Below are 23,501 nucleotides of genomic sequence, written 5' to 3'. Positions count from 1 at the left end.
TGCTTTCCCGGTAACAGCCAACAATTCAACTAACCAAAGCCCCCTGAATAATTCCCCCCTGCAAGGACAACCTACGCTGGATCACTTCTCCCCACTAAACCTGGAGACACTGCAACAACTGGCAGTCCAAGTCAAATCTGGGTCTCCCCTCGACCCTGCCCCACCAGAAATACTGCTCCAGGCAGGCCAAGCTATCTTTCCAGTGGTGCTAGAGCTCCTTAACTCATCCATTTCCTCTTGCACAGTACCAACCGGGTGGAAGAGAGCCATGGTACGGGCTCTGCTAAAGAAACCCACCCTCAATCTAGAAGATCACTCTAGCTACCGTCCAATTTCATTACTCCCCTGGGTAAGTAAAGTGCTAGAGAAACACATAAATACCCAGTTGACACAATTTCTGGAAAGCCATGCACTCCTGGACCCATCCCAGACAGGTTTCAGGCCAAAACATGGTACTGAAACTGCTTTGCTGGCAGTCGTCGAAGAGTCTCGAAGGATACTGGATCAAGGGGGATCAGTGGCAGTGATCCTCCTTGATCTAAGTGCAGCCTTCGACACGGTCAGCCATGCCACTCTGCTGAACCGTCTGCATAACATCGGTGTCGGAGGCGACGCTCTAAAATGGCTGGAATCATTCCTGCATAACAGATCCTTCCAGATCTTTGATGGGGACATAACATCAGTCAGAAAACCCCTAGACTGTGGAGTACCACAGGGCTCCTCTCTGAGCCCTGTGCTCTTCAATGTCTATATGAAACCATTGGCTGGGCTCGTCGAACCATCAGGCATAAAAATTGTATCATATGCCGACGATACCCAGCTAGTGGTTTCACTGACGCAGGAAAGCACCGGCCACACCTCAGGAAACCTGATGAACTGCCTAGAGGATATAAAAAAGTGGATGACAGGCTCTTCATTAAAGCTGAATGGAGACAAAACGGAGCTCATGCTCCTAGGCACTGCTTCACCCACTTTACTCCCCTCCATGTGGCCTGGATGTTTGGGCACACCTCCCATCCCCAAAGAGAGTGTAAAAAGCCTGGGAGTATGGCTGGATAAAAACCTCTCCTTCTCCACCCAGGCCACTAAACTTTCCGCTATCTGTTTTGGCTTACTTAGAACACTAAGGAAGGTCCTCCCCCTCCTCCCAATGGAAGCAAAACAAGTGGCAGTTCAGGGCCTGATCCAGTCCCGGCTGGACTCAAATAACGCTCTGTATGTGGGGGCCCCAGAGCTGTCCATGCGAAAACTGCAGGTCGTCCAAAACTGCGCAGCCCGCACGTTGCTGCAGATTCCGAGGACGCAGTCTGCAAAACCTGCCCTGGTCGCCCTACACTGGCTCCCAGTAAAGCAGAGAGTGGCATTTAAGGCACTATGCATCGCCCATCGAGCTTTCTGGGGGTCTGGTCCAAGGATCCTTAACAAACTGGTTACTCAATACCATCCTAACAGAAACCTCCGATCTACGGAAGCCTTTCTAGCCGTAGTCCCAAGAGTGCGGAGAGCCAGGACCGGAGGAAGGATGTTCTCCTTAAACGCCGCGAAGATGTGGAACACACTCCCGCTACAAATCAGGTCCAATCCCAACTTACTCTCATTCCGTAAGCAGCTGAAAACTTACTTGTTTGCTAGATCCACCTAAGCTCGTTTCCATTACTCATCAGTTCTGTTTTTTTTATGCCTTAGCGCTTGGACGCCCATTGGGCAGCAATCGCGCTTTACAAATTACAATACAATACAATACAATACATTGCCCAACAAACATTCTACTGGGAGGTCTGCACTAACCACAACCCTTTTGAGGCCAGTTACCCCTCCCCATGAGAAGTTAACAACTGCCACACTATGGGAAGTAGTGGCATTGCTGGCATTGGTCACCAGGTAATTCTCACCTGGTATGTACTGTCCAGGGTCCACAAAGCCTGGTGTCACCATAGTGACACTGGCACATGTGTCCCTGTATGCTTGAGCCACTTTTTCATTTATTAAAGGAGTCTATCTGTACTTGCCCAGGTTACTGGGGCTCACAGTCAGGGACAAATCCATGTCCCCATCACAGATCAAGACTGCCTGTGTCAGGGTTCTGTCTAAGTCAGAATCTCCTTCAGTTCCCATAGTGATTCCCACTACACCCTTTGTCTGGGGACCAACACTGCTAACAATAGTACTGGGAGCAGGTGCCTTAGGGGCAACAGTGTTGGGGGCTCCACCCTTCTTACAATCACTAGTCCACTGAGTTGTATTCTTGCAAGATTTGCACCACGGTTTCTTTGGACCTTCTTTCTTCTTCCCTTTAGGTTGGGACCCACCCTCGTTAGTACTAGTTTGGGGCCCTGTTGAAGACTTCTGGTCTTTAGATTTCTGATCTCCACCCTTTTGGTCTGTTTTCTTCTGATCACCCCCTTGGCCCTGGTTCTGGTTCTTTTGCTTAACCCTGGTTCTGACCCATTTGTCTGCCTTCTTTCCCAATTCTTGGGGAGAGGTCAGATCTGAGTCAACCAAGTGCTGATGCAGTTGCTGGTTCTGACAGTTATTTAAAATCTGTTCTCTCATCATCAAATTGTGCAATCCTGTATAATCAGATACCTTACTTCCCAGCAACCAACCCTCCAAAGCCTTAGTGGCACATTCAATGTATTCAGACCAGTCCTGAGTCTGTGTCTTCTGGGTGTCTCTGAACATTAACCTGTACTGTTCAGTGGTTAAGCCTAACCCATCAACTAGGACACTCTTCAGGGCTCTGTAGTTTCTGACATCCTCCTCTCTAACAGTGAGGAGTCTATCTCTGCCGCTACCTTCAAAGGAGAGCCATAAGATTGCTGCCCACTGGTGTTCAGGAATCTGCTGCACTTTGCAGGCTCTCTCAAGAGCAGTCATCCATTTGTGGATGTCATCCCCACTTTTGTAGGGGGGCACAACCTTGGACAGGTTCCTATTGTCAAAGACCCTATCTTTGTCCTTAGGGACAATGCTGCCACCAGTGGGTATAGACCCACTCTCTCTAGGTTGCCTAGCCTTACTCAGTTTCTCTTCCATCAGAGCTACTTCTAGCTCCTGTCTCCTGATTCTCAGCTGAGCTTCCTGCATTCTGGCCTCATGCTCCCTCCTCTGAGGGGTGGTCATCCTTCTTCTGGAGTGACCTTGAGAGCCTCTAGAGGCATGAGAAGCATTAGACTCACCTGAGTGATTCCTCTGCCTCCCAAGCCCCTGGTTAAGTCCACTGGGGAGATCCAATGGGATGATCCCATTGTCAGTCCCCAATAGCCTTAGTTTAGCTGGGCCACGTATAACACTTGGCACTGGGCTAGTTCTCCCTTCATCCCCACTACCTTCTGTCCCAGTACCCTTATCACTTTCATCCTCTGTAGTATGGTTCTCATCTAAGGGGTGACTATTGGAAAGGGGTACCTCAGTAGCATCTTCAGAAGGGGGGCCTCCTGTTCCAGTCCCTAAGGGGCCTAACTGGGAGGCTTTCTTGAGAGCTTTCTGATCTTCATCAGCTTGTAAAAGCTCCCTGAGTTCAGCAGAGGTAGGGTTCTTGGGCTGTTTAAGGCCCCTGATATTTGCCAACTGCCTGAGCTCATTTTGATTTAGGGTAGCAAAGATGGATGGTGCCCTCTGGGGGTCACTCTCAACAGAGATGGGTACATTGGACCCCTCTGCCCCAGCCATTGCTCTTAAGTGTGGGTGGATGTGTTGCAATCTACCTGCACTTGGGTTTTCCTACTAAACCTATCTAGTAGTTGTAGTCAGGGTGTGCTACTCCCTTTGCTCTACAACAACTAAGTTCAGTAGAACTTAAGTATATCTATCTTGTTTTATATGTACCTACAGGTACCTATGTGATCTTTCAATTGGTAACCAAGAGATTACAATGGTAAAACACAGCAAGCTCAAATCCAACCGCTGCTCACCAATGTGAGAAGTTGGCCTGGTATATGATGTTCACTAGTTAAAGTGACCACCTTGTACCATGCCAAGCAACCCTTATGGTGTGGTTGTAAGTCAACCTTTTCGGACTAGCTGCCCTATTGGTAGCGTAGGCTAAGCAGTCTTTGAGGCTAAACTCGTTAAAGCGTGTTAAGCAGGCTGTTTTGCCAATTGCAACCCCCCTGTATACCAATGAAAGGACACCACACAGATATATATTCAAAATATATATGTATTTATTTCTCAAAGTATCCCCTAGACTCTTTATGAGCACAGGAGCACAAATCGTTAAACAAGACAACGTTATAATATACAGAAGTTGCACTGTATATGGATGGGCCCTGGTGGCCACTCAAACCATATACTAAAATAGTGGTATAAGTACCACGAACAGGAAAGGAAAAAGGCCTAGGGCCTCTAGAATCGCTGGGCCTACAAGGAGCTAACTTCAGTTAGTGACCAGGAGGTCCACGGGTCGCGTGTGCAGTGAGGAAAGTTACACGCGTGCTCCCATAGGTTTTTAATGGGTGCGTAAAAGTTTAAAAGTTACTGCAGAAAGGGTCTTCTGGGTGGACTACGATCTTAAGATTCAAAACACAGACACTAGAGATGTTTCTCTACACTTGGGCACTGGAGTGCCAGCTTTACCTCACCCACAGGAAGCGGATGCATAGGTCTCGAAGTGCGTCGGGTTTCTTCTATCGATTCAATGGAGCCTGATGACAAAGATGCTGCAGGCGGTCGGTCCAGAAGAGATGCGGTGGATCCAAGAGTGGATCGGAGATGTAGAAGACCTGAAAGCAGAGAGTACAGTGTTCACAGTCACTAGCCAGTGACCGGTGTGGCACCAGGTAGGTACCAGGCGATGTCGGGTGCAAACAGGTGATGAGGGGTAGCTTGTCTCCGCAGCCACGTGGTCCCTGAAGGTCGACGACGTCCAGGAGTCGGTTCACGAGCTGTCCCACGCAGGCTCTCGCTGTCGGCAGTGTCGGCAACTCGAAAGAAGCAAACAAGCCTTGGCAAAGGCAGGATTTGTGGAAAGAGAGGAAAGCTGATTGTTCTGACCAGCAAGGTCAGAGGGGCTGCTCTTTTGGAGAGCAGCTAGGGCCAGTCTGGAGCAACCAGACCAGCATTGTTGATTTCAAAATAGGTCGCCAAAATGGCCACTAGCCAACGGGCCAGGGACCGGGCAGGCACGTCAAGATGCAAAGTGCAGAGGGGCCCCACGCAGATCGTGGAGATGCTGGAGGGCTCACCTTTGGTGCAGATGCTGCTCGGTGGTTGGGCTTCTCAGGACCCAAAGCACAACTTGGAGGGAGCCTCTGTCGTTCCGCTTGCAGCTTGTCGTCGGTCTTCCAAGATGGCTGGCTCCACGTGTCTCGGTGCCTCCACGGGTTCCTTATTTGCAGGGACTGTGGATCGGGCTGTGAGAGGTCTGGTGGTCCAAGTCTTGTTGGGCTCTGGGCTCGGGCTCCGGCGGGAGGTGGCAGCAAAGCAGACGTTGAACAGCTGGTTGGTGCTTGCGTTAGCAAGATGGTCACTCCCTGACCATAGGGGAGATTTCCTTCAGTCCTCTGTGCAGCAGAGCGTTGAAGTTCCCTTCTTCTTCTTGTGGTTAAGTTGATTCCAGGATGTCTGAAGTCTTAGGACACAGCTCCTACCTTTAAGCGGATTCTAGGGGCCGGACTACCTGCTAGGTCCCTCCCTAAGGGTGGGACCAGGAAGGGGGTGGTTACACCCCCAATCCTTTGTCCAGCTCGCCCCAGGTCCAGGGCTGGTGTGCCCCAGGACCGGATTGAACTGGCATATGCACCGAGGCTCCTTGTGAGCCTCAGGCATGTCTGGTTTCTTTCAAGCCCTACCTGACCAATACACAAAATCCTCTCTGGGGTGGTGCTCGCACCTCCCCTGGCAGGAAACCCTTTGTCCACGTCTCCCAAGCTGGAAGGACTCCCAGCAGCAGGAGGGCAGACTTGTGTCTGGGGTGGCAGCATCCATTTTGTGGAGCTGAGGCTATGTCTGATTTTACCCGGGTTTCAGGTACTGTACATGTCGTGTCCCTCTAGAAGGGTGGAATGCTAACCCCGTCGCCAGAATTGGCGAGGGGTTAGTATTCCAATTCGTATGACACCTTACTCGACATGTTTTGATAAAGCCAAACCAAAGATAGCATTTAACCGCAAGGTCCATAATGCACTTAAGAGTATATGGTATGGCTATATCTGGAAACGGTAGAAGGAAGTTGTTCCGACCACTACAGACAGGCTCAGCTCATGCCAGAGCACCGTCTCACATGGAACCAAGCACTCTGCCTTCAGGATTGTCAAGGCCTGCCATAGGAGTGACTTATAGGTTAACATGTGTCCCATTTAAGGTTAGGTATAGGTATACTACACCTAAGTAAGAGGTGGTTACACCAACTTACCCCAGCTGAGTGATCAGCCAGTTGTGTCAAATTTGTTAGGCCAAGCCTGGGGTGGCATAATACATGCTTCAGCCCCTGGCAGGCCTTAGATACTCCAATGCCCTGGGTACCTAGTGTACACTGGTACAGGGGCTCACAGGGTGATCCACTTCCAATTGGTTATGCACCTAGGGTGCATAGTGTCAATTTAGTTAGAGAGAACAGCAGGCTGGGGGTCTGATAAGCAGGCCCACAGCCTCAATATGTCAAAAACCAGTGAAGCAAAAAGCAAAAATTTGGGGTGACCATAGGATAGCAGACCCTACTCTCCTACACATGTTGACTCTTCACTTTTGTTCTCCACCAAGACACGCAGCCTGCACAGGCAGTGTGTGAGTGAAAAGGTGCAGGGCCTCTAAGGGTGGCACAATACGTGCTTCAGCCCTTAGGGGCCTTCCCTGGTCACAGTGCCCTGGGTACCTATGGTACTGTTGCAGGGATTCTGCTCATGCACAGAACTATGTGCAGGAAACCAGGACCTCAGTGAATTGCGGTGTACCAAAAAACTCACCTCAGTACCCAGAACCCCTATCTGACTAGCATCAGTGTCGCATTCGTTCTCCGTATCCTATCGAAGCTACTAATGATTAGACCACCCAGAACAAGCGACTTGGAATACTCTCAGGAATGGTGGGAATCAAGAACACCTTTTCGTTGTTATTCTCATATCAGTCCACAACGTGAGTAATCAGAGACACGGAAAAGTTTAAAGGGCCCGATTCACAGAACTAACTTAAGACAAAATCCTAAACTTACTACCATTTTCGTATTCACAGAAGGCACTTACTCATTTTGGTATTCACAGAAGACACTTACTCACTTCGGTATTCTCAGAAGTTAGTAGTCCTAACTTTAGGACTCCTAAATGCCTTCTCTGAATACCGAAAGTCTTAAAATTAGGATTTTTCTCAGATTAGGAGTCCTAAAGTTAGGACTCCTAACTTTACTCCTACTAAACTGAGAAAAATCCTAATTTTAAGGCTTTCGGTATTCACAGAAGGCATTTAGGAGTCCTAAAGTTAGGAGTCCTAACTTTACTACTACTAAATTGAGAAAAATCCTAATTGTAAGACTTTCGGTATTCACAGAAGGCATTTAGGAGTCCTAAAGTTAGGACTCCTAACTTCTGTGAATACCGAAATGAGTAAGTGCCTTCTGTGAATACCAAAATGGTAGTAAGTTTAGGATTTTGTCTTAAGTTAGTTCTGTGAATCGGGCCCAAAATATTTATTTTAACCACGTGCTCTAAGATGCAGTACTTTGGCTAACATAAGCAAACAAATGATCAGAAATAAAACCATCAGCATTGTTACAATTCCATAGAAAACAAAGGGAGAAATCATATTATAATGATAGTGGAAACAGGTCCTCTAATACCTTGTGTACCATCCTCCCCTGGCTAATAAGCTAGTTTTATATAATAATAGAAGGTCTCTAGGTTTGAATGGGGAACCCCATACCCCCAAGATCAGCTTAGGTGAATCACATCACAGGATCAGCACTGCTCTCTGTGTCTGGAAAGGTTTTCTCCAAGAGTGCCAGCATCATGCATGCAATGCAATATTAAAGGCACCCGAGTTTCAGATATTTGCAGCTTTGTCCTTGTTGTGTCTAGAGCGTGGGCCGATCAACCTGAATTCAACGGCATACATTGTTATTTGACCTTGACGGTTTCTGCACACAGTGTTCAGACTAAGGTTGCGGTGCACGTCTAGGGATGTGAAAAACAGACCGTTCTCATGTGAAGAAAAAGCAAGCAAGCAGTTTTACTTATAATAACAGCTACCTGTAGTGTCGTGTGCAAAAGCAGCAAAGTGGCAAGATGGCGTTTAACTTCTAAAATACTTCTGCTAACATAGCAATGTGTGCAGGCAAAACCCTGTCTTCACTACAGTACCATTTACCAGCGGCCTACCTGTGGCCAGGGATGTCAATTGGGTTTAGCCTTCAATGCAATTTTAGGGAAGGAACATAGGCCCTGGGTAACTGATTAGCAGGAGCCCAGGGCACACTCAGTCAAAGAACATCAGCAATTCAGCAAAAAGTGGGGGCATACCATGCAGAAAGAGGGCACTTTCTCACACCTATCTTACCTGTAAGGCCCTAGCATCTTGGTTTCCAGGGCATGTTAGTTAGAGAGTCACCCCAAGGATTGCAGCACTGGTTGTGCCACCCTGGGTGTGACACAAGTAAAATCAGTCTTTCAGTTTGTCATTGCAGACTGGAAGAAATAAACTGCTAGCCCCAGTGGCGTAACTATAGCCCCTGCAGTCCCCACAGTGCTGGGGGGGCGAGCTGCATGGAATCCCCTCGGCACTCTGCACGAATAGCACTCATTACAGCACATGCGTTTACAAGGCATGCCATTACAATGCAAGTCGTTGTTACATCGCATACCATTACAACCCAAGTCGTTACTATGACTTACTGTTGGAGGGATGCTGGAGTTTGGAATAGTATAATTTACTATTCCAGCTCCAGTGTGTGCAACAGTAGGGAAGGTGTTGGATTGAAAATCCAACAAATTAAACACCTTCTTCCCCCTACAGCAAGTCATTGTAACGACTTCCAGTGTAATGGCATGCGATGTAACCTGTTGTTGTAACGACTTGCGTTGTAATGGCATGCGTTGTAACCGATGCATTGTAAACGCTGTTTACCCTCTGCATGGGTGGTGGGACCCTGGGCTGTAAGCTCCTGACTGGATCTGGAGCATGGGGTTCCCCTCCATGCACTTTGCAGGGTGACCCCTTCAAGCCACTGGCTAGCCTGACTTTGCCATTTAAAGCAATAGTATAGCCAAATCTCCCTCTGCAACATGAGTAAGACAGCCATATGGCAGGCCTATCAAGCCTTAACGCAGGCTGCAGCATATTTCAAGGGCAGAACATGTATTTTACATGTTCTGGCAGAAAAAACGTGAAACTGTCATGGAAATGCTTGGTCGCTCTATTGGGGAATGCAGGGTAACATGCTTACCCGTCAGCTGTGCTAACTCCTGAACAGTTGGACCAAAGTTGATTCTCCAAGGCATCAAATGATTTGTTACCCTAGGCCAAACTTGATTGTCAAGTTCAAATAATGTAACAAGTTGCAGTGTGCATTTTTACAAAGTTGCCACTTGTTGCGTTAAGTCTCCTGTACCTGTAAACAGTTGCACAAGGAGCCTGTCCCGGAAATAGCTTTCTACCCTTCTATGGAGACATGTTAACGACTCCTAAGAAAGGAGACAATAGAAGCTTGCACTGGAGAGAGGTGTTACCTCCTTCCTACAGGAAGCCACAAGGGTGTTGGCATAAAAGGGACGCTTCAAAGGAGAAGCTGCCCTTGAATGGCAAATGGGTAACACTGGGAGAGGGGCTGATCCACTGTTTAGGTAGACAGGCTTGCATAGGAAAGGATAGGAAAGGGCAAACCAGTTGCCAAACTGGTTTCTCAGGGGCATGTAGCCCTTGATAGGCAAACCTTTGGGTTGGTATAGGAAGCCTTGCAAGCCAAGAGAGAGGTTCTGACATGTTGGAAGTGGGCAGAATGGTGCATCCTGGGATAGCCATATGCCACACACCCTAGGAAGGGATCATCAGGAGGGAGGGAACCTAGTAACCCATTGGCTGTTGACCATTTCTACCCTGAGAGCCCTTTCTGAGCATAAATAGAGCATCCAAGGCACCCAGAACTCAGATCTCGACTGGACTGCTGAAGGACTGCTCTGCTGCACCTTGGAACCCGCAATGTGAGGCTGCACCAGTCTCGACTGCACCTGCTAAACCTGGTAGCTAGTAAAGGAGAGGGTTTGTGCCTGCTGTGTCATGCACATGGAGAAGTTGTTTACAGAGGACATCTGAAGCAAAGAGATTCCAAGGGTCAGTTGGATGACTTCTGTTCACAGCACAGGGCCGCAGCAGCTGAGAAGCCTTCTGTGACAAGTTGGTAGCCCAGAATCTTCACATCACCGCCAACCGCTGCCGTACAGCACCAGAGAGCCTAAGATCCACTGTTCAAAGTTGTACCCAAGTTCGCTAAGCCCAGGAAAGTCGTCAGAGTGCAGCTTCATCAGGCAGAAGATAGGTTATCCCTCTGGGAAGGACTTGGCTGTAATCGCGGTGCCAGGAGACTTGTAGCCCAGTGGCAACTAGACTTTGAGGGACGTCGATCCCGTGACTTCGACCAACTCACTCCTCTGGTGGACTGAGGAGGGAACACAGGAAGACCCCTCCTGTTGTCCGTGTTGCATCCAATTTGAGCATCAGGACCACTTCCAAAGGAACCCCAGCAAAGAATAAAAGTATTTTGAACTAACTAAAAGCTGCTTCACCTATTAAGAAAACTGTTTCTGAGGGCCTTGCTGTTCCAGCTGACTGGTTCCTTGTTGGAGTTGGTCAATCCAAGTAACTCTAACCGACCGCAATATAACTAGCCCAAATTTTTACTCAAAATGTTTCTCAGGGCATATTTGTGAGTTTGTCACACAGCGCAGCAAGTCACCTTGTTGCGCTGCGTGACAGGGAAAGGACAGGAATGGTCCATATTTAAAGAATACTGTGAATTCTTGTGTTTTCCCCTGCGCTGGCACAGTTTTGGCTGCCTACAGCCAATGCCGACACCCTTGCACTATGTTAAAAGGGAGACTGCGTTAAAAGGTGAATTGTTTTTGTGCAGGAAGGGGCATCTTCCTGCACAAAAACAATCCCATGAGGCATTTTCCTCTTTCTATGTGTGCTACAGACTGTAGCATAAATAGAACAAGCATTTGCAATGCAATTAGTCTCGCATTTACCCGAGTTTAAGCTATTTGTATTGTAAATGACAATGCGTTTTATTTATGTTTCAAAAACCAAAACATAAATAAAAGGCATGGTCATTTACAATGCCAATAGCTGAAACTCGCGTAAATGCGAAACCTGTTGCATTGCAAATGCTTGTTTATATAGTTTGTGTAATATGTATGTATATAAAACTGCCCCCCAATAAATCCAGGGTTGTGTGACTTGTGTGGATCCCAGAATGTTGTCTTACTCTCAGGCCCCTCAAACCTAAAACTTTGGTAAAAAACATGCATTTTTAAGCACATTTATGTGGGGAAAAGATCCAGAGTCCGTGGGGATCCACACATTTTTTACCACCCAGCACTCCCACACTTCTGATAAAAACGCGATCGCAGTTTCGTGTGCGTATTCCTAGTATAAGACGCTTAGGTAGCAGAATGTTTTATTTCCATTTTTTTCTCTCTGCTATGCTTGTAAAAAATTATTTTAAAAATCTGTTTCACCAGCTTGCCAAAGACAGTCCTATTGGCTATGCCACCGCCCGCTCTCGTTTCAGAGCTTCCATTTGACAGCCTAATTTGTGCAAGATGCGAGGTTCATTGGAAACTTCCATTTAATTTCAGAGGACTAATCCTCTAAATTCAAAAGTCTTCTTATTGCAACATTGAACACATGAAGACGTCGTCGTCGTCCCATGGGCAGGGGTTTGTGTGATGATATATTTCAGCGGGAGTTGGGCTTATTTTTCACGCAGCCGACAGTCTTCCAACTTCTCCAAGATGGCGAAACCTATGGTTTGTGATATCAGAACGATGCGATAATGCCCCCTGGAGACGAGGTGCGAGAGAGCGCGGTTGCTAGAGCGGTTTTAAACTGTAGTAACTGGCGGGGAGGGGACAGAGCGCCTCTCGGGATGGGGGGCACCGAAGGGGGAGCGGGCAGAAAGGGGCAACACTGAACGACAGGACCAAGAAACAAGCAGTGGCAAAGCAAGGTTGATTGGCTTTGTAAATGCTTGTTTACTGATTGCCATACAAATGTGAACTATATTTTTTGTATAAAAATGGGCACAGGATTGAATATTAGGGACAGCGTTAGCTTTAATTCGGCAAACCATAGAACAGTTAGCGCCGCGGAAGCAGCAGCAGAGCACCTCTAGCTTCGTTCACATTCACAAGATATACAACTACCGTCTTTCTACCCGGTGGGGGTTAGTTTTAAAAGTAAAACTCCCTGCGAATTCTAATATCTCCGTTCATGTCAGTTCTGACAGAAATGAACTGTCCTGAATCACCTGCGGGGAAGAGAAAAGGCCGACTGGCAGTTCATTACTTCAATCCGATTTATAATGCCCTGAAAACACAGATGTGTTGCAGCGTGCGCGTGGAAGTCCTCCCAGTGAGCTTAAAATATTGAGACGGCTTCCTGCGCTCCAGCGAGGGAAAGTGAAAGCGCGCCATGCGTGCGCGGTGTATTACGCCAGCCCTACGCGGGGACAGGAGATGTGCACGCGTACAGAGTGCACATCTCCTGTCCGTACAGGTGTACATCTCCTGTCCCCCTTCGGCAGAGAAACCAACAACAATAGATCTTGCCAAGGCGAGCAGCGCATGCATTGTGTCGCTATGCGAGACCTAAGAAAGAAAGGAAAAAACAAGGAAAAATAAAACATTTCTCCTCGTTACGCCTCACCTGGGGAGGCGTATGTTTTTGGCTCAATCCCAGGTATACAGCATCTGGTAAATTTGGGAATGCGTCAAAATCAATTAATGTTGTGTGGGAACACCCATGCAACACATAATGGAACGCCTCCCTGGTGCAGAGTAAGGCAACGCAGCAATTTGCGCTGTGTTGCTTTGCTCGAGATTTATGAAGCTGCGCAGGGCCACAAAAGGTAGCCGTGTGTGGCTTCATAAATCTCATTTTCGAGTTCTGTCACTCTTGCATCATGTTGCGTGGTGCAAGAGAGATGCAACAGGGCTCGTAAAGATGCCCCTAAGCGTAAAATTAGTTGAATTTGCCAATGCTTGTTTGTGGTTGAGTATAATATTTTGATTTAGTATATCTTGTACATTATATAACTTCAGAACCCCCGGGTGGATCTTTTTGATTGTGTGTCCAAAAATGCATGAAAATACAGCGCATTTTTATAAATTGCTATCAGATTTCTTGAGTGTGTCGTTGAATACTTCTTCAACTGTTTTGGTGACTTTTAAATGCTTTACAGTTGTTCCACTGTGTAAGCCTTGCTACTCAGAGCTACAGCAACCCAGTGTTGAGCTAGTGGGCTTAGCAGATGAAATCTACTGGTCTTAAAGGGGTAGGTAAGTGTATCACACTATCGGGCTGCACAATCGCACGAGATAGTACATCCCATTCCTCACGTTGGTGCCTAGCAGTGGGATCCAGAACTTGTGTATAGCAGTACCATACAGTTGTTGAAGTCCTGAGACCATTCAGAATCTACCAAAGTGGGCACCTACTAAACGTTTTGAACCTTCCAAGCAGTTCTCGAGTTGTGATGACTCCATAGAATTTTGTTCTAATGCAATTGCTAAAACTTTCCAAGAGTTGAGAAAAGTTTGAGAAAGTTGTTGCAAAGTTTTCTGCTGTGCAAAAGTTTGAGAAAATCTTCAAACCATGTTAGAAAAGTTTCAGCAGCCACTTTTTCAGGAAGGTAAAATGGAGCTCAACATGGCTTTTAAGAGGGATGAGCTCATAGCCTCTCATAGGGACAGGAAGATCAACATGGGGGCCAATGCCAGGAAAAGGAATTGAGAAAAGCCCTCAAAGCTGTGAAGGAGACTCACGGGGCACCTTCCCAACTGGAAAAGGAATTGCCCCAAGGTAGTGGGGGAGAAGATGATGTGGAAATGAAATTAAATGAATGAAATAAAAATTTATAATAAACGCGCACTACTACCCTGAGGTGTCTAGGCGCACAAGCTTGCAAAACTGGGCAGTACCAGGTATGAGGCCAAGGGGTATAGGCTCCTAGAGATTAAAAAGCCATGTTTTGAGTTTTTTCCTTAAGTTTCAGGAATAAAAGGAGGCTGTTCCAGAGACGGGAGGTGCTGCCAGTGAAACTTCTCCTGCCCAATTTTACTTTCATTACTCTGGGAACAATGATATTACAAGCTGTTTCAGAGCAAATGGATCGTGGTGGAAGGTACCATTGAAACCACAACTTAAAAACTTGTGGACCTTCTCCATGGAGAGCCCTGAAAGCAATGCATAGGGCCTTAAACTGTATACACTTCTCAATAGGTAGACAATGGGGAAGTGGAAGTGCAGCTGAGACTGATTCTCTTTTGGGTATGCCTAATAACAGGCGAGCTGCTGAGTTCTGTAGAATTTGCAGCTTATTTAGACTTTTTTTTCTTAAACTTACAAAAAGAGCATTTGCGTAGTCAATCTTTAAAAGTATCAAGGCAGAGACTACTGTTTTTTGCAGGTCCTTTGGAATGAAGGAAAAGATTTTCCGTAAGAGTTTAATCATAAAAAAGAGAGGTTTCTTCACCTTTCTCATGTCACAAGCCCTCTCAAAGCCTATGAACCATTTAGTGATGTCATCACCCTTCTCAAAATTAGGGACAATCCCTATGGGGATTTTAGGATCATAAGATTGCTCTTTATCCTTATTCTTTTGATTGCTGCCACCATTGGTGTGTGCTAAATCCATCTCCTTTCTCTATCTCTCTCTAGAGCCAGGAGTCTGGTCTCCAGATCCAGTCTTTTGGTCTGTCTGGCTAAAAGGCTGTCCTCCTCATTGAGGCTGTCCTCTATGTCCTCACCAGAACCTGAGCCACCTGTGTCGCGTCTAGGTCCCCAGAGGTTGACTCTTGGAAATAAGGGTACAGGGTCCCTTTCTTCCCAAGGAAGTGGTGGAGGTGGGTACCTATTTCCATCCTCCTCACCTCCTTCTCCCTTTGACTGGTCATCGCCAGTTTCAGAGGGGTGTGCCCTTGCAGACTCAGCCAACATCTGCTGGAGCTTTTGTTTGGTTGGATGGGAGCCCATTGGTATGTTTTTGACTTTACATAAGGACCTTACTTCCTTGAAAGACAAGTGAAGGTAAGGGGTGAGGTCAAGCTCCTCAACCATGTCCTGTATGTCATTATGGTTATCTTCACTAGTAGCTGGGTTCTTATTTTGAGACATTCTAACCAAAAAGTTCTAACCACTCTACCCTTGACTACAGTGACTTTTTATTTTCTAAAATTCGAAAGGGACTTAAGCAAGGCCCTAACAAGACTTTCAGTAGTTTTGAGAAAATGCCAATTTGAAAAAATCAAAATTCTAAAGGCAATTTAAGAGTTCTGTTGTGTGATCAGGTGGTAACCAAGTAGTCCAACAAATACAAAGTTGTATATCCCACCGCTGATCCACCAATGAAGGAAACTGGCTCCAAATATACTACACCAAAATGAGGTATAGTGTGTATAGAGTCCTGGTGACCTCAGAGGTAGACAGAGGTTAGAGTTAGATAGAACCTTACTCTCTATTTGTGGTAGAGTGGTTGAGCAGTAAGGCAGTATCAGAGGACAGTGTTAAGCATTTGATGTACATACTCAGTCAGCAAATGAATTCACACACTCAAGAACTTAACTCTAGGCCATTTGTTTTTGTGTAAACAATATACTGATGTTTTATTTTTAGAACCAAGCAAGCCTGGCACAGGTAAGCATTAAATACTTTACAGTAATAAGTTGCTGAATGTAGAACAGTTTGAAAATGCAATAGGAATTGTACTTTGTTTGATTTACAGGGGATGCAGTAGGTTGCAATACTTAGCAAATACAGTACATTAAGATGAATAGGCTTTTTCAGTAAATTGCAGGTAAGTTACTTTTTTCGTTAGTTTTCTAAATCAGTACTGGATACCTAGATTCAGCACTGGGACATTTCCTGCAAACAGGTAAGTAAATAAGTAAATACGTTTTGGTTATTCGTGCCATGTTTAAAGAATAGTTTTAGATTTCAAAACTCCACACTTAAAAATGTTATTGGAGAAAGTTTTCAATGCTAACCTATGGAGGTTAAACAGGTTATCGATTCTAAGGTAAGTTATCAACTGTGGGAGTGAAGGTTCTGGGGTTAGACTCAGGGGTCCCCCAAGGTCAGTGATGCACTCTCGTTACACCCTCAGCGGCACTAGAGCGGCTGGGTGCAGAGTGTTGAGGCCCAATGTTATCCTATGGAGGATAGGGGGTCTCCGGTTGGTGGCTGCTAGCAAGCAGGCCACACGTCTGTGGGAGCAAAGCTCCTAGGGTTTAGCTCAGGGCAAAAGGAGAAACAATATAGCACCAAAGGGGCACTAGGGCGGCCGGGTGCTGTTTCGAGGTCGGATGCCCTGTTGTTTCCAATGGAGAACCTCTGGTTTGCAAAAGCACTGCAGGCAGGGAGACGAAGGACTTCTCGGTGCAACCACCACTTCGAGAGGTACGTTGGGAATTTAGGGGATGGTTAGGCACCGTCGGTTTGAGTACACAAAGCCGTCGGGCGTCAGGTGCAGAGGTGCCTTTTGGGGTCGGATCTTCTTACCAGCTCCTGGTTGCGGTTAGGGGGGCCTTCTGGATTTACACTGCAGGCTGGAGGCTCGCTGGGGTGACCTTCTCGTGGTGTTCTTCCACTCCAGCTCCGGCCGGGTTCGGCGGGTGCAGAGGGGGCTGGATTCGTGGTTTACGGCTGCTGCCAGAGGTTGCAGTTGAACAAATCCGATGTTCACGGGAGAAGCAGTCTTTGGAAGTGAAGGCAGGCAGGTCCTCCAGAGTTTTTGAGTTTGCTGGCTGCAGGACACACCGGGATGTCGCAGGGACAGGTTCGAGGGGAGACAGGCCTGTAGGGCTGGGGCCCAGTCAGTGGGCGTCATCCTCTTGTTAGCTCTGCATGGCTCTTCGGTCCTTCTTCTTATCTTCTTTCTTGTTGTTTCCGAATCTGAGGAAGCAAGGTTCAGGGTGCCCCCTAAATACTAGATTTAGGGGTGTTACAGGTAGGTAGAGGGCAGGGACCAATGGTTCCCTTCCCTGGGGTGGGTACACCCCCTATTGAGGCACCCTCCAGTGGGAGGGGGCAGTAGCCTGTTCCTGGTTGGTTGGGTCCCCCCATCCTCAAGATGGCGGGGACTCGGAGTTGTGCTTCACCTCGCCTCCCTCACCTGAGGGGTGGAGTTGGCAGAGGTGGGCACACCTCTCTCCCTCATTTGTGTTTCCCACTGGCTCTCCCACCCAAAGTGGGGGGCAGAATCAGTGGGGACCAGTTGCTGAAAGCAGCAAGTGGTCTGGGGAAGCTCACAAAGGCGGCATGCCTTTGAAGCTTCCCCTTCGTGAACCCTGCCCATCCTGGTGTTGGAGGCTTGACACCTCGTCTCAGGATGTGCATTGTTTCAGGTCCCCGAGAGCAGCAGGCTCTCGACCCAGGGGTCCTGAAACATGTATGTTGATGGCAGCCTAAGCAGCCACTCAGTCCGGACACTAGAAGTTCGTCGAGTTTCAGGGGGCATCTCTAAGATACCCTCTGTTGTGCATTTTACATTAAATCCCGCACTGGCATCAGTGTGGGTTTAATGTTCTGAGAAGTTTGAGACAAAACTTCCCAGTTTTCAGTGTAGCCATTATGGTGTGGTTGAGTTCGTAATGACAATCTCCCAGCACCATATACTCTTAATGGCAGCACTGCACTTACAATGCCCAAGAATGGACTTGGGCACTGTAAGGGTACAGGGCTCATGCACCTGTACCCTCACCACTGGCATAGTGCACCCAGCTGGAGGGGTGGCTGATCAAGGCTAGGGCAGTGGGTTGTAGGCATGGCACACATGGATGTGTGCTATGTTGACTCTTCACTTTTGTTCTGCACCGTCGAAAATTATCGCTAAGCGCACTTAGCGCTAGGATAATTATCGCCGGCTATCGCCGAATTTTATCACTGAGATAGCGTGCTATTAGCAACGCTTATCTCAAAAGCGATAAAAATTCCAGGCACAAGCTGACAATTGTGCGATTATCGCTGGAAATACAGCGATAATCGCACAACGTATGGCGATAGCTTGCTGATAGGGCAGGGCAGACTCAGCCATGATATCCACCTTCCATTGGATATCATGGCTAAGTCAAACTAAAAGCAGGCGTAAGGAAAGTAGCGATAACCATGGTTAGCACTACTTTTCTTATCGCTATTCATGTTAGCGTGCCCATTGATAATTGGAGAAATGTCGGTTAGTGACATTTCTCCAGTTATTTTGGGACAGAACACCCACTTTGCATCTCATTAGAGATGCAAAGGCGGGCGTTACGGAAAAGGGTGCTAAGGCAAGGATTCACGCGATAGCGTGACCTTGCTGATATAGCAATAAAATTATCGCCGCTTTTCGTCCGAAAACAACCGCAAAAGCGGAGATAGGTTTTTTATTGCCGCCTTGTTGATATGCCCCCACGTTTCCAGGGCATGTAAGTTAGAGAGTCACCCTAAGGATTGCAGCACTGGTTGTACCACCCTGGGTGTGAAACAAGTAAAACAAGTCTTTCAGTTTGTCATTGCAGACTGGAAGAAATAAATATAAACTGCTAGCCCCAGTGGCGTAACTATAGCCCCTGCAGTCCCACAGTGCCGGGGGGCCAGCTGCATGGGGCCCCCTCGGCACTCTGAATGAAAGGCACTCATTACAGCGCATGCGTTTACAAGGCATGCCATTACAACGCAAGTCGTTGTTACATCGCCTACCATTACAACACAAGTCGTTACTACGACTTACTGTTGGGGGGATGCTGGAGTATGGAATAATATAATTTACTATTGCAACTCCAGGGTGTGCAACAGTAGGGAAGGTGTAGGATTGAAAATCCAACAAATCCAGCACCTTCTTCCCCTTACAGCAAGTCGTTATAACGACTTGCATTGTAATGGCATGCGATGTAACAACGTGTCGTAACGACTTGCGTTGTAATGGCATGCGTTGTAAATGATGCATTGTAAACGCTGTTTACCCTCTGCACGGGTGGCGGGACCCTGGGCTGTAAGCTCCTGACTGGATCTGGAGCATGGGGTCCCCCTCCATGCACTTTGCAGGGTGGCCCCTTCAAGTTTTGCGACGCCACTGGCTAGCCTGACTTTGCCATTTAAAACAATAGTATGGCCAAACCTCCTTCTGCAACATGAGTAAGACACCCATATGGCAGGCCTATCAAGCCTTAAGGCAGGCTGCAGCATATTTCAAGGGCAGAACATGTATTTTACATGTTCTGGCAGAAAAAACGTGAAACTGTCATGGAAAAGCTTGGTCGCTCTATTGGTGAATCCAGGGTAACACGCTTACCCGTCAGCTGTGCTAACTCCTGAACAGCTGGACCAAAGTTGATTCTCCAAGGCATCAAATGATTTGTTACCTTAGGCCCCACTTGATTCTCAAGTTGAAATAATGTAACATGTTGCAGTGTGCATTTTAACAAAGTTGCCACTCGTTGCCTTAAGTCTCCTGTACCTGTAAACAGTTGCATGAGGAGCCTGTCCCGGAAACAGCTTTCTACCCTTCTATGGAGACGTGTTAACGGCTCCTAAGAAAGGAGACAATAGAAGCTTGCACTGGAGAGAGGTGTTACCTCCTTCCTACAGGAAGCCACAAGGACGTTGGCATAAAAGGCAAGCTTCAAAGGAGAAGCTGCCCTTGAAGGGCAAATGGGTAACACTGGGAGAGGGGCTGCTCCACTGTCTAGGTGGACAGGCTTGCATAGGAAAGGATAGGAAAGGGCAAACCAGTTGCTAAACCGGTTTCTCAGGGGCATGTAGCCCTTGATAGGCAAACCTTTGGGTTGGGATCGGAAGCTCTGCAAGCCAAGAGAGAGGTTCTGGAAGTGGGCGGAATGGTGAATCCTGCGATAGCCATATGCCACACACCCTAGGAAGGGATCATCAGGAGGGAGGGAACCTAGTAACCCATTGGCTATTGATCATGTCTACCCTGAGAGCCCTTTCTGAACATAAATAGGGCACCCAAGGCACCCAGAACTCAGATCTTGACTGGACTGGAAGATGGACTGCTGAAGGACTGCTCTGCTGCACCTTGAAACCGGAATGTGAGGCTGCACCAGCCTTGACTGCACCTGATAAACCTGGTAGCTAGTAAAGGAGAGGGGTTGTGCCTGCTGTGTCATGCACGTGGAGAAGTTGTTTACAGAGACCATCTGAAGCAAAGAGATTCCAAGGTTCAGTTGGCTGACTTCTGTTCACTGCAAAAACAACACTTGATGGACAGAATGCAGAACAATGTCATATATTCACCCCAGGACAGAGATCTGGGCCTAAATCCATCGTTTGTTTGCTCATCAAGCCATTCCAGTTTGAACCCAGCCATATGCAAATCAGTCTTGACCCTGTGCCTCATGGGAACAGTCCAGCCCGAACTGCCAAGCTAGGTCCTCCCTGGACTGGAACCAAGCATCCTATGACCGGTTTCGGGGTTTCACCCCTCTTCAGCCAGGATAGCTTGATTCCAAGGGCATGGAGAGCACGGGACTCACGTCTGAGCATACCCGACCCACTCGGGGTGACAAATGCAAAAACAACAGTTGATGCACAGAATGCAGAACAATGTCAAACATTCACCCCAGGACAGAGATCTGGGCCTAAATCCATCGTTTTCTTGCTCACCGTGCCATTCTAGTTTGAACCCAGCCATATGCAAATCAGTCTTGACCCTGTGCCTCATGGGAACAGTCCAGCCCGAACTGCCAAGCTAGGTCCTCCCTGGACTAGAACCAAACATACTAGGACCGGTTTCGTGGTTTCACCCCGCTTCAGTCAGAATAGCTTGATACCAGTGGCATGGAGAGCAAGGGACTCATGTCTGAGCATACCCGACCCACTCGGGCTGACATATGCAAAAACAACAGTTGATGGACAGAATGCAGAACAATGTCATACATTCACCCCAGTACAGAGATCTGGGCCGAAATCCATAGTTTTTTTGCTCACCATGCCATTCCAGTTTGAACCTAGCCATATGCAAATCACTCTTGACCCTGTGCCTCATGGGAACAGTCCAGCCCAAACTGCCAAGCCAGGTCTTCCCTGGACTGGAACCAAGCATCCTAGGACCGGTTACGGGGTCTCGCCCCTCTTCAGCCAGGATAGCTTGATTCCAGTGGCATGGAGAGCACGGGACTCACGTCTGAGCATACCTGACCCACTCGGGGTGACAAATGCAAAAACAACAGTTGATGGACAGAATGCAGAACAATGTCATACATTCACCCCAGTACGTACAGAGATCTGGGCCTAAATCCATTGTTTCTTTGTTCACCATGCCATTCCAGTTTGAAACCAGCCATATGCAAATCAGTCTTGACCCTGTACCTCATGGGAACAGTCCAAGCCAAACTGCCAAGCCAGGTCCTCCCTGGACTGGAACCAAGCATCCTAGGACCGTTTTTGTGGTTTCACCCCTCTTCAGCCAGGATAGCTTGATTCCAGTGGCATGGAGAGCACGGGACTCACGTCTGAGCATACCCGACCTACTCGGGTGACAAATACAAAAACAACAGTTGATGGACAGAATGCAGAACGATCTCATACATTCACCCAAGTACAGAGATCTGCGCCTAAATCCATCGTTTTTTTGCTCAATATGCCATTCCAGTTTGAACCCAGCCATATGCAAATCAGTCTTGACGCTGTGCCTCATGGGAACAGTCCAGCCCGAACTGCCAAGCCAGGTCCTCCCTGGACTGGAACCAAGCATCCTAGGACCGGTTTCGGGGTTTCACCTCTCTTCAGCCAGGATAGCTTGATTCCAGTGACATGGAGAGCACGGGACTCACGTCTGAGCATACCCAACCCACTCGGCGTGACAAATGCAAAAACAACAGTTGATGGACAGAATGCAGAACAATGTCATACATTCACCTCAGTACAGAGATCAGGGCCTAAATCCATCTGTCCATCAACTGTTGTGCAAAAACAACAGTTGATGGACAGAATGCAGAACAATGTCATACATTCACCCATTACAGAGAGCTGGGCCTAAATCCATCTGTCCATCAACTGTTGTTTTTGCATTTGACTTCTGTTCTCAGCACAGGGCCGCAGCAGCTGGGAAGCCTTCTATGAAAAGTTGGTAGCCAAGAATCTTCACATCACCGCTAACCGCTGCCGTACAGCACCAGAGAGCCTAAGATCCACTGTTCAAAGTTGTACCCAAGTTCGGTAAGGCCGGCAAAGTCATCAGAGTGCAGCTTCATCAGGCAGAAGATAGGTTATCCCTCCGGGAACGACTTGGCTGTAATCGCGGTGCAAGGAGACTTGTAGCCCAGTGGCAACTGGACTTTGAGGGATGTCGACCCTGTGACTACGACCAACTCACTCCTCTGGTGGACTGAGGAGGAGCCACAGGAAGGCCCCCCTGTCGTCCGTGTTACATCCAATTTGAGCATCACGTGCATCAGGACCACTTCCAAAGGAACCCCAGCAAAGAATAAAAGTATTTTGAACTAACTGAAGGCTGCTTCACCTGTTAAGATAACTGTTTCTGAGGGCCTTGCTGTCCCGCTGACTAGTTCCTTGTTGGAGGTGGTCGACCCAAGTAACTCTAACCGACCGCAATATAACTAGCCCAAATTTTTACTCAAAATGTTTGTCAGGGCATATTTGTGAGTTTGTCACACGGTGCAGCAAGTCACCTTGCTGCGCTGCGTGACAGGGAAAGGACAGGAATGTTCCATATTTAAAGAATACTGTGAATTCTTGTGTTGTCCCCTGCGCTGGCACAGTTTTGGCTGCCTACATCCAATGCCGGCCTCCTTGCACTGTGTTAAAAGGGAGACTGCGTTAAAAGGTGAATTGTTTTTGTGCAGGAAGAAGCCCCTTCCTGCACAAAAACAATCCCATGAGGCATTTTCTTCTTTCTATGTGTGCTACAGACTGCAGCATAAATAGAACAAGCATTTGCAATGCAATAGGTCTCACATTTATGCAAGTTTAAGCTATTTACTTTGTAAATGACAATGCGTTTTATTTATGTTTCAAAAACCAAAACATAAATAAAAGGCATGGTCATTTACAATGCCAGTAGCTGAAACTCGTGTAAATGCGAAACCTGTTGCATTGCAAATGCTTGTTTAAATAGTTTGTGTAATATGTATTGTTAGATCTGGGGGTCTCTAGTTGGCAGGGTAGGTACCTCTGTCCAAGTAGGGACCCTTGCTTCTAGTCAGGGAAAGGGGGATACACTGTTAAGATAACCCCTGCTCACCCTCTAGGTAGCTTGGCCTGAGCAGTCTAGGCTATCAAAGGCAATGTGTAAAGTATTTGTACCAACACTCACAGTAACACAGTGAAAACACCACAGA

Source organism: Triturus cristatus, chromosome 2_2, assembly GCF_964204655.1.
Source record: "Triturus cristatus chromosome 2_2, aTriCri1.1, whole genome shotgun sequence".
In the NCBI taxonomy this organism is placed as follows: domain Eukaryota; kingdom Metazoa; phylum Chordata; class Amphibia; order Caudata; family Salamandridae; genus Triturus; species Triturus cristatus.
Note: the sequence above shows the minus strand (reverse complement) of the source record.